The sequence below is a fragment of the Gekko japonicus genome, unplaced genomic scaffold (genome assembly GCF_001447785.1).
Source record: "Gekko japonicus isolate JY-2015 unplaced genomic scaffold, Gekko_japonicus_V1.1 scaffold1072, whole genome shotgun sequence".
Taxonomy (NCBI): domain Eukaryota; kingdom Metazoa; phylum Chordata; class Lepidosauria; order Squamata; family Gekkonidae; genus Gekko; species Gekko japonicus.
The window spans coordinates 270,518-284,950 of NW_015173154.1; the positions used below are offsets into that span (position 1 = coordinate 270,518).

The following is a 14,433-nucleotide window of genomic DNA, read 5'->3' on the forward strand; positions in this document are numbered from 1 at the left end:
ACAGCCAAAGGCTTTTTGGGGAGCAGCTTTGGTCCCGGCATGAGGCCAGGGGCCGCCTGGGCTCCTACCACTGCCCTCTTGTCTCGCATGGAGGCCCCGGGAGATCCATGTCCCCCGCGGGTGGTGGGAAGGGTTCTTCCTCCCATGGGCTTTGAGCAATTATTTGGCCTCCCCTGCCGAGAACTTGCCCTGTGAAATCTGCCCATGTGAAAGACCTGCCATCGCACCTTTGGCTGGTGGGTTTCCTGTTTCTGTTGCTTGTTTTTTAACGTCACTAGATCCATGAATTGCTGCTAACTAGATCGGTATTTTCTCGTTTTAACTGTTTTAACTGTTATTGCTTATATAATTTGCTTTAAAAGTTGGATGTGGTCTGTGGTGGTTACCTGCCCTGAGCCCGCTTGTGAGAAGGACGGGATAGAAGTCAAGCAAATAACTAACTAACTAAATAAATAAACTGTTGTAGTTTTGTAGTCTTTAAAAAATCCAGTAAAAACCTCCCCCCAGGGGGATGCAAAAAACAAACAAAAAAACAATGGCGGCCCAGGTAGCAGGCACTGCCAAGGCAGCCTTTTACCATCTGCGGCTGATTAGGCAGTTGGTTCCCTTCCTCAAATGCAATCACCTAGCAACAGTGATCCATGCAATGGTCACCTCGAGATTGAACTACTGTAATGCTCTCTACATGGGGCTGCTCTTGTCCCAGATCCGGAAGCTGCAGCTGGTGCAAAATGCGGCTAAGCTTTTGATGGGCTTCCCTATGCAGAAGCACATCCAGCCTGTGCTGAAGGCATTGCACTGGCTGCTGATAGCATACCGAATTCGCTTCTTGCTTTGAAAACCCTATGGGGTTGCCAAAAGTTAACTGCAACTCGACAGCAAAAAGAAGGAAGGAAGGAAGGAAGGAAGGAAGGAAGGAAGGAAAGAAGGAAAGAAGGAAAGAAGGAAAGAAGGAAAGAAGGAAAGAAGGAAAGAAGGAAAGACCCCCTCGCCCCTCGAACCTTCTCGGCCTGGATGTGTGATACGGTTTGGGGATCTTCAGGATACTGGAGAATAACTTCAAAGATCAGAGCATGGATTACCATGACCTACACTTTCCAGGGAATGGCTGTTGCTGGGATTCCATCCAAAGCCGGCAAAAGGCACCGTGTGCCATGGAAAGGACCTGAGCATCCCACAGCCAGTATCGAGCAGCCATCAGCTCCTTCAGGGGGAGTGCAGTCCTTCCAGGACGGGCTGACACCTGAGTCCTCAGGTAGTTTCATCATGGACTGAGCTTCAGTTTATTGGCCCTCATCCATCTGATTGTCTTCTCCAGGCGACTGTTCAGGATTTCCATGACCCACCTGACTCATCTGTTAAGGAGATCTACGTATTGGTGGCTTCTGACTCCAAATCCATGGATGATCTCTCCCAGCAGTTTGATGTAGATGTTATGCAGGGTGTAACTGAAAGCCAGTTTGGTGTAGTGGTTAAGTGCGCGGACTCTAATCTGGGAGAACCGGGTTTGATCCCCCACTGCTCCACTTACACCTGGCTGGATGACCTTGGGCAAGCCATAGTTCTGGCACAGCTGTTCTTGAAAAAGAGCAGTTTCTGTCAAGAGCTCTCTCAGCCCCGCCTACCTCACTGGGTGCCTGTTGTGGGGAGGGGGAGGGAAAGGAGTTTGTAAGCCGCTCTGAGACACCTTTGGGTAGTGAAGGGCGGGGTATAAATCCAATCTCTTCTTCTTCTAATATGTTGTGTTGATGGGTCTCTGGATTAAATGTGGATCTGATATGTAGAGAAGAAAAGTTCCTGTCTTCTCATACCCAGTTATCTGAAGAAGTGAGCCGTGACTCATGAACACTCCTACCCTGCCACAAATTTCGTTAGTCTTTAAGGTTCTACTGGACTCTTACTTTAACATGGTTAGCCATCTTGATCCATACCTAGTTAAGCAGTATTCTAGAAAGGTCGGACTTTCCACCACCTATTATCTATTTCTGTGTATTAAACTTATACAGAACCTGAACTGTATAATTCATACTCTGCTTAATTTCTTGAATTTTTCCAGCATAGGTTTGGTTAAAGAATGTACTCAAGACTATATTCTCAAGAGCCAGTTTGGTGTAGTGGTTAAGTGTGCGGAGGGGAGTTTGCAAGCCGCTCTGAGACTCTGAGTGAAGGGCAGTGTATAAATCGAATCTCTTCTTCTTCTTCTTCTCCTCCTCCTCCTCCTCCTCCTCCTCCTCCTCCTCTTAGTAGCCACTAATTCAGCCCATATGGTTGGGGGCACATATTGTTATATCAAGCTGTACTTTTCCCACGGAGATAGGGGTGGGGCTATTGCACAGCTTCTCTGCAGTGCCTAAAGCAGGGGTGTCAATCATGCGGCCCCTGCAGGGCTGGTATACGGCCCATGAGCAAGTGCTTCCATTTCCCGGCCATGACTGCTGCTGCATCACCAAAGCCTCTCTTCCTCCTTAGGGAAGTGAGGGGGAAGGAAAAAGAGAATGCACGTGTGCGCAGCAGGAAAAAAGCTCCCTTCTGCTTCCTCCTCTGGGGCTGGTGCTGCAATGCCTAGGCTCTCTTTTTCCTTTAGGAAATCAAGGGGGAAGGAAAAAGAGAGTACACATGTGTGCAGCAGTGAAAAGCTCCCTTCTGCTTCCTCCTGTGGGGCTGCTGCTGCAGTGCCTAGGCTCTCTTCCCTCGTTTGGAGAGGGAGTCCAATGGCACCTTCAGGAGCAACAAAGTTTTATTCTAGGTATAAGCTTGCCTGTGCATGCATAGGGAGAGGGAGAGGGGACAAGGGGGGGGGGAAGAAAGATTCTTCTCACAAGCCTGCTCTGCTGTTTACTGTGAGACCTGATCTCTCTCTCTCTCTCTCTCTCTCGCACACACAAACACAAATGTTAGAAAAGGAAGGGGGCAGAAAAGAGATGCATCTGGAATAATGGGAATTAAGGGGAAATTATTTTGACTCATTCTGAAAAGGGTTTTAAAAAACAGATTAGGTTTGTCTTTGCCTATCTGGGATTTTCTTTTTAAAAAGACCCTGGTTATGAATTACAACCCTTGGATTGGATTCCATGGAAGCAGATGGCTAAGTATTTAAAAATACATTTATAGTTCCATATATACCAGTGCAACATGTGGTCTCCCTCTCTATCCTCCCACCTCACTTTCTTCACATTAACCCCCCCCCCCCCCCCCTTTAAACTCATTGGCTGTCTTTCTTCACATTAAGCACCCCCCCTTTTTAAACTTTTTATTATCATCACTAGCAGTGAGTGGATTTTGTCTAGTCTGAAAGCAACACATTATTTCCACTTGGAGCAATCCCCTTTTCCAGTTCTAACAGATGAAAACATAATAATAAAAGAAACCACAGCTTGCAGTCTTTGTTAGTGGAAGGGACAAGAGTCCAATAGCACCTTAAGGACTAACAGTGAGTGGATTTTGTCCAGTCTGAAAGCAACACACTATTTCACTTGGAGAGATCCCCCTTTCCAGTTCTAACAGATGGGAAAAATAATAAAAGAAACCTAACAGCACAGCTTGCAATCTTTATTAGTGGAAGGGAGCAAGAGTCCAGTAGCACCTTAATGGCTAACAAAATTTGTGGCTGGGCAGGAGCTTTCAGGAGTCACGGCTCCCTACTTGAGATACAGCTAGAATGTGAGTCCATTGGTCCTTGTATCTTGGAGGGTGAAGTGATTTCAGATGCCAAATAACAATAGCAGCCATTGGTAATGAGAGAAGTAAGCGAGGTCTCAATTCAGTGGAGGAGGATGCATTGAGCTTCATTATCAGTTGCACTTCATCAGTCTCTCTAATCTTCCTTTGAAATGCCTTCGTAAGAGAACTGCTACTCTTAGGTCAGCAACTGAATCCCCTGGAAGGCTAAAATGTCCCCCCACTGTTTTTTTAATGTTGTGGTTTCTTATAGCTGTAGAAAGAGTAAGAGTCCAGTAGCAAAATTTGTGGCAAGGTATGAGCTTTCATAAGTCACTGCTCACTTCTTCAGATGTCCTTTTATTCTTTGCATCCTCCTGGATTGAATGCTCCTGGACCAAACTGAGACCTAGGTTTCCCATCTCATTACCAGTGATGATATCTCCATGCCTACCACCCTTCTACATAGCACACCTAATCCAATCAAGCCTATTGCCATTTGGCATCTGAAATCATCTTTATAAAGTTTATATCTCTGGTACCTCATGTTGCATTTTATGGCACACATGGTGCGACTCAGCAAAGTGACGTTTATGTCGGATCTGGCCCTTGTAACAAATGAGTTCGACACCTCTGGCCCAAAGTATATCCAACATTCCGCTATAGGAATGATGATGTGATGTTTTCAGGGGGCAGTCACTAGTATAGCCCAGGATCTGACCCTCTTAAGGAACTTCTTTTGGCCAGGAACTTTCTCCCTGTTGCCAGCCTGGTTAGACGTCTGTCCCTCCCCAGGGTTTTTGTAAAACAGCGCTCCAGCCCAATTGCAACAAATTCTTGTGGAATAGTCCACCAGCAACAGCACAGCATCAGCAGTCTCTCTGGTCCAGCTTTACAGTTCCACTGTGTCAGGATTGGGCCTGATGATTCCTTATGAGGGTATGAGGACATCATGGTGGTAGATCCCATGGACAGCCAAACTGTGACAGACCCTGAGGTGCCTGGGCCCTGTGACCCCGCCCCAGGGCCTACCAGGGAACTTGTGGCCAGCTGTGGCTCTAGCCCAGAAGCCCCGGAGGGTCAGGAGCAGGAACCGACACCAGAACCCGGCACTTCACCAGGAGCCACGAAGGAGAGCAGCCTGTTGCCAGCCAAGTCCACGTGCTGGAGCACATAGTGGAGCACGTAGTGCCGTTAGATTTATTTATTTTATTTATTTTATTTCATTTATCCCCCGCCCTCCCCGCACGCGGGCTCAGGGCGGCTTACATAGGCACAACAGTGCAAAACAGTTCAATTAACTCTCTGCTTGTGAGAGCCTTTTGCTAAGAGGTGCTGGGCTTTCGGACCCAAGGCAAAGCCAGTAAGTTTAATTCTATAGGTGAACTGTTATATTGCATCCGGTTTAGATAGAGGCGCAGCCCCAAAATCAGCATGCTTCTGACCAGGGCCGGCCCAAGGGGGTTGTGCGCCCTAGGCGAGGCCACCTAGTGGCGCCCCCCTCAGATGCCAACCTCCCGGGGGGGCCTGGAGACCCCCCAGCTGGCCCGCAGGATAAGGAGGGAGGAGTGGCCAGCAGGCAGACAGGAGTGCGCGCCGCCCCCCGTCGCCTCCGGAGCGCCCCCTACCCCCCCCCCTGCAGCCTGAAGAAGTGGAGAGGAGGGAGCGCCCGCTGGCAGCTGGCGGACAGGAGCGCCAGCTCCTCCTCCTCCCCCGCAGGCCCAAAGGCAAAGGACGGGTGGACGGACCCCCCCTCTCCCGCGGACCCACGCCCCCTCTGCCTGAAGGCGCATCATCCCCGTCCGGCCGCCGCTCAAGGGGCATTTGCTTCACCCCCCCATGGAAGTTGGGCAGCGACGCCCCGAGGCAGACCGGCAGCCGTTTGCAGGGGCTCCCACACCGATCACGACTGCCTTCTCTGCTTCCCGTCGTGCGTGACTCCAGCCCGGCTCCCTGAGGCCACCGCCCGCCCGCTCCCCCCCCCAGGCCGCTCCAGGTGCGCCACCCACTCGCACACTTCAGAGCCTTGCTCTGCCCCTCCCCCGCGCGCGCCGGAGCCAGGCCGTGGAGCCAGCGAGAGAGGGCGAGGTGCGCTTGCAGTCCGGCTGTGGATCTTTGGCACGCAGGGGTGGGGCGGGGCTGGCAGGCAGGCAGGAAAAAGCCCGCCCCGCCCGTGGCAGCCGGCCCACCCGCCCTCTCCCGTCTGCCGGCACTGCCCACTCCCCCCAGGCCACTCCAGGTGCTGCGAGGGCGAGGCGCGCTCCTTACTCCCCCCGCGGCAGCCTGAAGCGAAGAGGAGGGAGGTCAGCAGCGGCTCTTTGGCGTGCTGGGATGAGGTGGGCCGGGGCGCAGTTTGGCGCCCCTGAGGGTCGGCGTGCCCTAGGCGAGTGCCTAGCTCGCCTAGCGGACGAGCCGGCCCTGCTTCTGACATTCCAAGAGTTCTGCTACATTTAATGTTTTACAGAGAGATCTTCTTGTCAATGTAGCCCTTACAATAAAGGCCTTTCACCCTATTCAACACAATTACTACTCTCTAGTCCAGGGGTGTCAAGCTCTTTTGTTACAAGGGCTGGATCTCTCACAAATGGGACTTTGTTGGGCTGGGCCATGCATGCTGTAAAATGTAATGCCAGGTAGCGGAGATATAAATTTTATAAATGATACAGACAAACACAATTGAATATTTTTAAAAATTAAAATGCAAACATGCTTAAAACTCTTGTGATATTTTGTTTAGTTAATACCTCCCAAACTCCCCCCCCCAGCCTTAAAAGACGCCTGCCTAAAATGGAAAGGTGGGAAAACAGTGGGATTTGGCGATGCAATTTTAAAAATAAAACATCAAGAAAACCACATGGATCACAGCAGAAGCTAAAAATATAAACTAAAAATATAAATGGCTCCCCCTCATTGGCAGTCTTTAAGCAGCTCCTGGACAAACCCTTGTCAGGGATGCTCTAGGCTGATCCTGCATTGAGCAGAGGGGGTTGGACTAGAGGGCCTGTATGGCCCCTTCCTACTCTGTCAGTCTATGCTTCTCCCCCCACCCCAGGTCTGCTCAGAGTGGCAGTGGCTCTCCAGTGTAATACCCCCCTTTAGCTGTGGGTTTCCATTACTCAGGCACCCATTCTCAGGTCCATTCAGCAGAGACAAGGTGGCTGAGACTGGAATGACAGCCCCCAGAATGGAATGATGGTCCCTGGGAGTAGCAGAAGTGTTCTGGGAATGGAATGAGGGCCCCCAGAGTGGAATTCCATTCCCAGAATGCTGCTGCTACTCCCAGGGGCTGTCATTCCACTCTGTGCACTGTCATTCCAGTCCCAGAACACAGATTCTATTGCTAGGGACTGTCATTCCATTCTAGGGGGTGTCATTCCAGTCCCAGAGCACTGTTTCTATTGCTAGAGTAGTCTATCTACTCTAGAGTAGTCTATATGGGCCCAGAGACCTTAATGGGAAATCCATTTTCTTTGCAGCTTTGCAAGCCCAGAAGAGCTTCTTGCCCAAGCAGGCAAAGACAAGGCCAAGAGAGCTGGAAACTTCAACAACCTGGAGCTTTGAAGGGAGGGAGAAAAGAGTCCCGGGCTGGATTAAAGACCTGGGTGGGCTGGTTCCAGCCCATGGGCCATAAGTTTGACACCCCTGCTCAAGTCCAAATCAAGCCTGAACTCTTCCTAAAAGCTAAAAGGACTAAACTCTAGGAAAAGTTGAATGCTGCAGGAAAAGAGGAAGACCCAACATGAGTGTCAGGTTCCACAGCCAACAACGGAGTACACGCTTATCAGAAAGATTATACTTTATTGCAGAGCTATAAAGGCAGTAACAAAGTCACTGTTAAGAATGGCAACGTTCCTACAAGTATAATAGGATATAGGGTATTCGTATGCACCCCCCCTTTCCTTAAGCCAATTAGCCAGGCTCCCGCGCACAGGAGAAGGGTCCCCAGGCTGTTAGAGGCCGCAGCTGGGAACCAAAAGTGCTCCCACGATTCCTGGCATCCCAGACACTACATCAGCTACCTGCAAGGTCATTGATAAGCAAGCAGTACAGAAGCAAAAGTAAAGGAGCAGCATCTAGCCACAGAGCATGAGAATGGATCCCCCTCATCATGGCAGCATAGCTGACATTCTGCCCTCTCAAAACCCAGCTTCTCCCGCCCAGCCCGGGAGATCTCCTGGTCAGCTCGGGAGGGGTCCCGGTTTCTTTGGGAACTCCCGGTGGAATTTTCGCAACAGCCTAGGGGCCCTAATATCCCCTACTTCCACCCATTCGAAGTGCTGGGGTCTGAAATCAAGCCATTCCACCAGATAGAACAAACATCCACGTTTTACTTTGGAGTTCAAAAACTTTGAGATCTCGTAATGTTCCTCACCCTCAAACATAATAGGAGGGGGTACAGGATGTGACGGCTGCCAGGGACTCGAGCCAGAATCCCGCTTCAGGAGGCTGAAATGAAATACAGAATGCAATTTTCTCAAGTTCTTAGGAACATCTAGATCCATGGAAACATCATTGATCACTCTTTTCACCGTGAAAGGTCCAAGATATTTCCAACCCAATTTCCGAATAGGACGCAAGACTTTAATGTTCTTAGTTGACACATACACCGAATCTCCAGGCTGCAGAGCCCAACCCTCCACCCATCTTTTGTCAGCCCGAGTATTGTAAGCCTCCTTTAGCCTCATTCAGCGTTTTACAAAGGAGGGGCCACGAGTCTCTCAACCGTTGGCACCAGTGTGCCACATCCCCTGACCCAAAATCACTTGGCCCCTCCAAAAGCCTTAAAGGGGGACAGTCCAGTGAACGAATGACAAGTGTTGTAGTAGCAGAATTCGGCTAGGGGTAGCAATTCCACCCAATCATCTTGTTGATAATTGGTGAAACAGCGCAGATACTGCTCCAATGTCTGATTAACCCATTCCGTTTGTCCATCAGTCTCTGTGTGGTAAGCACTGCTCATGGCCCGTTCAACCCCCATGAATTTCAAAAGCTCCCCCCAAAACTTGGAGACGAATTGGGCCCCCCTGTCGGATACCACCTTGGATGGGAGCATATGCAATCGGACCACATGTAACATGAAGGCTCTGGCCAAGGCCTTCTCCATGGGCAGGGACGGAAACAGGACAAAGTGAGCCTATTTAGAAAATAAGTCCACAACCACCCAAATGACAGTCATTGATTTACTGAGGGGTAGGTCCGTAATGAAGTCCATGGAAATCACTTCCCAAGGCCGGCTGGGAGTCGGGAGAGGGTGCAACATGCCGGGGAGTTTCTCCGGCCAGGGTTTACTCACGGCACAGATCTGGCAGGACATGACAAATGAAGATAAATCCTTCCACATTTGTGGCCACCAGAATTGCTGCTGCAACAGCTGCAGGGACTTAACGAAGCCAGGATGTCCTGACAATTTAGAACCATGCACAGCTTGCAAAATTTCTCCTCGGAGAGAGAGGGGCACAAATAGCTTGTGGCCGCGGTACCAGCAGCCATCAGATCCCAGTACAAAGTCCCCTTCAGCGTCTACCACAGCCTTCTCGCCCTCCGAGAAGGCGGAGGCAAATTTGCTGTGCCAAGACTCCCCCCCCCCCATCCTGCAATGGAGGGAGATCTGGTTTTAATGACGGAGAGGGGAAGGCGGCCGGGCTAGCTCAGCTACGCGTAGTCACTGCCCCGCCCAGGTGGGACGCGTAAATACCAAATCCAAAATGACCTCCCGTTGGCTGACATGTTGGGGTAGGCGGGACAGGGCATCGGCGAGAGAGTTTGCAGAGCCAGGAAAATGGTGAAAAGTAAACTGAAACTTGGAAAAGAAGTCAGCCCACCGAAGCTGCTTCGCATTGAGGCTTCGGGATGTTTTAAGCATTTCCAAGTTCTTGTGGTCAGTCCATACTTCAAAGGGGACTCGCGCTCCCTCCAACCAATGCCTCCAGGTCACCAGCGCCAGTCGGCTCGCCCCCGCCTCTTTCTCCCAAACCAACCAATTACGTTCCATGTCATTGAACTTTCTCGACACGTAGGCTAAGGGGTGCAGTAACCCATCCTCCTCCTCCTGGAGGATCGCAGCCCCCATGGCCACGTCCGATGTGTCTGTTTGAACGATAGATTTTTTATTTTCATCGGGGTGGGCTAATACTGGCTCTGAGGTAAACAGGGATTTGAGGTTGTCTAAAGCCTCTTGGCACTCCTTGCTCCAAACCAATGCAGCCCCCGGCTTGGTCACTTCTGGACCTTTCCCCTTAGTTTTTAATAAGTCCATGAGGGGTAAACTGATCTGGGCAAAGTTGGCCAGGAAGTTTCTGTAAAAGTTCGCAAAACCAAGAAAGGCCTGTAGTTGGCGGCAGGTGCTTGGGGCTTCCCACCCCAGTACATCCTGGACCTATCCCGGGTCCATTTCCAGCCCTTTATTCGATATCCGATACCCCAAGAAGTCAATGTGTGACCTGTGGAGCTCTCATTTGGAAAGTTTCGCAAACAGTTTGTGCTTGTGCAACGTGGACAGTACCTCCCTCACCAATTTCATGTGAGAGGGGAGGTCGAGGGAGTACAGCAAGATATCATCCAAATAAACAAGCGCCCCCTTGAACAAATGCTTGTGCAGCACCTCATTAATCAGGTTCATGAAGACCCCCGGAGCCCCCTGAAGCCCGAACGGCATCACCCGGTATTCGAACTGCCCGAGGGGTGTGTTAAAGGCAGTCTTGTGCTCGTCCCCCTCTCTTATGCGCACCTGGAAGTACGCATCCCATAGATCCAACTTTGAAAAGATTTTCCCCTTAGCTGCTTCAGCTAATAAATCTTTGATCAAAGGCATGGGGTAGACATTTGTGGAAGACACGGCGTTTAATCTACGATAGTCTGTGCACAGTCCACAAATTTTTGCACTTGCACTACGAAGTAGGATAACTCGTCCGGATTTCCATCGAACGTAGCTTCGATCTAGTCCTTTGGGCGAGGCACCACTTGCCTCCTCCGGCTAGCTGGTCGCGGTGCAGGCACTGGGACTTCTCCCAGTCTCGGGGCTGGCTCTTCTCCCGGCTGTGCCGGGGCTCCCGGGGCAGGCACTGGCGGTCCCGCTGCACCACAGGGGCTGCCGGTTGCCTCTCCAGTGCTTCCCCAACAGCTTGCGTTACCAGGTCTGGAATGGCCATGATGACATCCTCCAGGGTCTGTTGTAGATGTCGGATGTCGTGGTCAGCCACCTCCATGCTATTAGCTAGTTCCAGTCCCCCGTCTGGGGACACCCGGCCACTCCGGGTCTTCGATCGCTCCGTCACCCATGAACTAGCAACCGGTTTGAAGGAAGCCCCGAACGGGGGTAATCCCACCGCAGCGGCTAGGCCCCTGTCAAACAAACTGTCTCTCATGGGGGCCCCCGTCAGTAGATAAGTCTCTATCGTAGAGTCAGGGTTGAATTGGCTCCAACTGGAACTAGGTCTGCAACCCTGCCCAGTCCAAAGTCAGGAACAGGTGTGCCGATGAGGACTTCAGTACAGTCCCCCCCCCACTGCGCCAGTTGCCGGTGGCATCGTAGTCACCAGTGCCGAAGCCGTGGTCACCGGGGTTTTCTCCCCCACGTCCTCCGGTTCATTAGGCTCCTTAGGTAAGGGTTTCCCCTCTCCGTCACTCATCTCTGGTTGAGAGAGGCGCTGAGATAGGGAATGAAAGGATTCCTAACAGAATGTCAGGACCCACAGCCAAACAACGCAGTACAGGCTTCCAAGAAGGTTTTACTTTTATTGAAAAGCCATAGATGCCGTAACATGAACACTGTTAGGAATGGCGGGCTATTCATGTGCATAATAGGATATAGTGCATTTGTATGCGCCCCCCCCCAGCAACACCCAATTAGATGGGCTCCTGCGCGCGGGATTCAGGAAAGTTTCTAATAGTAGCAAAAGCTGGGAACCAGAACGATCCCATGGAAGGTAGACACCACACTCCTCCAGTACCGCCGCTGCCCCCCCCGCTATATTGTCATCATGGGGGAGCGGAAGAGGCCCTAGGAAGGAACATCTGAATTTTTAACATCGGAATATTGAAGCCACTGAATGTCTACCGGAACCTCCTGGACTTGGTCAGTCATCTTTTTAGGTTTTGGAATGGAGGATTATTGAGCACTTTATTTTGTACTGGGTTTGGTTTTAAACTGTATAGTATGTTTTAAATTTATAGTATGTTTTTATTGTTGCGAGATTCCCCCCCCCACGGGGGAGGGCGGGGTATAAATTTAATAAATAAATAAATAAATAAATACCTCTTTACAGATAAGCGTTGCAGCTGGTAAGCAATTAAGTGCATAGAAAGGAATGCAAAACAATTAGAACGTCTCTCCCTACTCATGGCAGCTTAGCTGACAGGTCGTGGGAGTTTCAACTCCCGTTGAGGGGATACTACCGCCCTCCTCGTCTGGAACAAGGTGCTCCTCTCTGTCGCTCATCTCGGTGATCAGAGAGGCGCGAAGATAAAGAATGAATGTTTCTTAACAGAATTTCAGGTTCCACAGCCAACAACAGAGTACACGCTTATCAGAAAGGTTATACTTTATTGCAGAGCTATAGAGGCAGTAACAAAGTCACTGTTAAGAATGGCAACATTCCTACAAGCATAATGGGATATAGGGTATTTGTATGCACACACCCCTTTCCTTAAGCCAATTATCCAGGCTTCTGCGTGCAGGAGAAAAGTCCCCAGGCCGTTAGAGGCCGCAGCTGGGAACCGAAAGTGCTCCCACGATTCCCGACATCCCAGACACTACATCAGCAATCTGCAAGGTCATTGATAAACAAGCACTACAGAAGCAAAAGTAGATCTTCTGGTTTGTGGATCAGCGATGGCGGTCGTTCTCCCCGGACCTCGGAGGAGCGATTCGCACACCAGCAGTATGGAGGGGTGCTACCTCAAGTAGCACTCACAGGGAGCCTTTGTGATAGGCTCCAGGCCATAGGGCTTTGAGGGGCAGCCTCTTCGACGGCCAAATGCCGGAGAATTGAGGTTTCCCTCTGCCCTGACGGTCCTGCCGCTGTGTGGCCCTCGGGCACAAGCTGATTCAACTGGGACAAGCGCTGGAGATAGAGCGGAATATCGATTACTGTGAGCAAGGTTGACCGACAATGAACGTAAGTTCAAAATAAGCGGAATATTTTAAAAGCGAACTACCCCCCCCTGGGAAAAGCGGAGCGCAAAGAGGGATGCCTCTTTTGCGAACGGACAGATAAGCGTAACAAGGGGGGCAGTGGGGGAAACAAGCAGTGATTTTGTTATGAGAGACTTACTTGAGCGTTGACATCGAGTTGACGATTTTTTGAGTCCGCAAAAAGCGGTTTGGAATTGTAAACAATCGTATAAAATGGCAGCCTCACAAAGAAAGTTTAAAACGAAACCGGCGGGTAGTCAGAGCCCAAAACCAGAAGGGGGAGCAGACGTCATGAAAATGTTAGTGGGATATGCTCAAGCCAGTGATGGAGCAACTCAATGGTATTAACCAGCAACTGACTTCGCTGAATGAAAACTTCGCATCCCAGCAGCTCCAACTGGCAGAAACGGCAAAGAAGGTGGAGCATACGACTGAGAGAATTAAAGAGATAGACACCATGAACAAGAAAATGAAGAAAAGAATGGGGGAAGTTGAAGCAAAACAAAACTTCCAAGAAAACCGTTTGTTACAGCTACAAATGGGAAAAGCCAACATGATTCTCGGATTCCAGGGAGTTCCTGAATCAGCGAAAGAGGATCTGAGGAATTTGCTCAGTGAGATCATTGCTCCAGCAATAGGCTCAACAGCGGATGAAGTAGTAAAAGAGATGGAGACTGCTTATAGGGCATACTCCAATTATATTAAAAAAACCCAGCCTGCCTGGAGAAATTGTGGTCAGATTCTCAAGAAGACAGACCAGAGATGCTATTTTAAAAGCGACCTCAGCAACTCCACTGAAAATGAGGAATATAAACATTAAAACTTTAAAAGACATTCCATTTGAAATTCGCCAAAAGAGGAAAAGCTATGCGGATTTAATTTCTTTTCTTCAAACCAATGGAATTTCATACAGGTGGGCGATCCCAGAGGGTGTCATCTTTAAAATCAACGACAAAAGAGAAAAGACTGACTCCATTTTTAAAGCCAAGGAGTTTTTGAGACGCCAGTTGATGAAGAATCGAAATCAAGTGACTCCGCTACCTCTGTAACGAATAAAGACTCTGCTGTAGAAGCGGGTGCAGGCGCAACAAAAGTTACATATGATTTCAGAGACAGAAAACCGAAGTAAAGGCAGAAGGACTCTGAAAATTGCCTTTTGAAGCAAATAACAAGAAGATGCTCAGAAAATTCTCTCACAACAACTAACATACTAACATTGAAGACAAACAAGAACTCTACAAGTATATTGTTGTACTAACACTTTTATTAATAACACAATCCCCAGCATAGCATTTGCCTTCTTTATTGCAGTCACACACTGTCTCGACATTTTCAGTGAGTTATCTACTACAACTCCAAGATCTCTCTCTTGATCTGTCTCTGCCAGTTCAGACCCCATCAATGTGTATTTATATTTAGGATTTTTGGCTCCAATGTGCATCACCTTGCACTTGGCCACATTGAACCCCATTTGCCATGTTGACGCCCACTTGCCCATCTTTGACAGATCCCTTTGGAGTGCCTCACAATCCTCACTGGTTTTCACCACCCTGAACAACTTCGTATCATCCGCAAATTTAGCCACTTCACCTCCTCTGCGAGGGCAGATCTGCACATTCCAACCTCCCCCCCAATAGCTAGCA

The 14,433-nt window shown here is 49.8% G+C and overlaps 1 protein-coding gene across 1 annotated transcript in view; it reads left to right on the forward strand.

Annotated features, from left to right (window-relative positions):
- Positions 1 to 14,433, forward strand: part of LOC107119804 (diacylglycerol kinase eta-like) — a 206,573-nt gene that overhangs the window by 133,492 nt on the left and 58,648 nt on the right. The gene's annotated exons all lie outside the window — the stretch shown is intronic.